Source organism: Aptenodytes forsteri, unplaced genomic scaffold (genome assembly GCF_000699145.1).
Source record: "Aptenodytes forsteri isolate BGI_AS27 unplaced genomic scaffold, ASM69914v1 Scaffold341, whole genome shotgun sequence".
NCBI classification, from domain to species: Eukaryota; Metazoa; Chordata; class Aves; order Sphenisciformes; family Spheniscidae; genus Aptenodytes; species Aptenodytes forsteri.
Window position 1 is genome coordinate 180,631 of NW_008795553.1, and position 932 is coordinate 181,562.

The following is a 932-nucleotide window of genomic DNA, read 5'->3' on the forward strand; positions in this document are numbered from 1 at the left end:
TGGCTCTCATTATCTCCCCCTGCTTCTCCTGGACCTGTTTTGGTGCCCGTCATCTCCTCCTGGTCCTGCCCAACCCATCTTGGTGCCCGTCACCTCTGCTTGGCCCTGCTGGGCCCGTTTTGGTGCCCGTCATCTTCTCCTGGTCCTGCCCAACCCGTTTTGGCATCCTGTCATCTCCGCTTGGCCCTGCTGGACCCATCTTGGCACCCGTCGTGTCCTCCTGGTTCTCCTGGAACCATCTTGATGCCCGTCATCTCTGCTTGGCCCTGCCCAGAACATCTCAGTACCCATCATCTCCTGCTCATGCTGGACCCATCTTGGTGCCCGTCATCTTCTCCTGGTTCTCCCGGACCCGTCTTGGCATCCATCATCTCCTTCTGCTCCGGCTGGACCTATCTTGGTGCCCATCATCTCTGCTTTATCCTGCTGGACACATCTTGACATCTGTCATGTCCTGCTGCTCCTCCTGGACCCACCTTGGAGCCCGTCATCTCCTCCTGGTCCTGCGCAAACCATCTTGGCACCCATCGACTCTGCTTGGCCCTGGTGGACACATCTTGGCACCCATCATCTCCTCCTGCTTCTCTGGACCCATCCTGGTGCCCGTCATCTCTGCTTGACCCTACTGGACCCATCTCGGTGCCCATCATCTCCTCCTGGTCCTGCCCAACTCATCTTGCCACCCATCATCTCTGCTTGGCCCTGGTGGACGCATCTTGGCACCCGTCATCTCCTCCTGTGGGACCCACCATGGCAGCCATCATCTCCTGTTTCTCCTGGACCCATCTTGGTGCCCATCATCTCCTCCCGGTCCTGCCAAACTCATCTTGGCACCCATCATCTCTGCTTGACCCTGCTGGACACATCTTGGCACCCGTCATCTCCTCCAGGTCCTGCCCAAGCTATCTTGGCACCCATCATCTCCTGGTCCT

General features: G+C 58.6%; 1 long non-coding RNA gene across 1 annotated transcript; it reads right to left on the bottom strand.

The window, feature by feature from the left end:
• Positions 1-926, bottom strand: LOC103901268. Its single transcript, XR_002086224.1, has 2 exons — positions 750-926; positions 1-239 (listed from the first exon to the last, which is right to left on the bottom strand). It is a non-coding gene; the product is annotated as an uncharacterized LOC103901268 (long non-coding RNA).
• Positions 927-932: the final 6 nt, after the last annotated feature.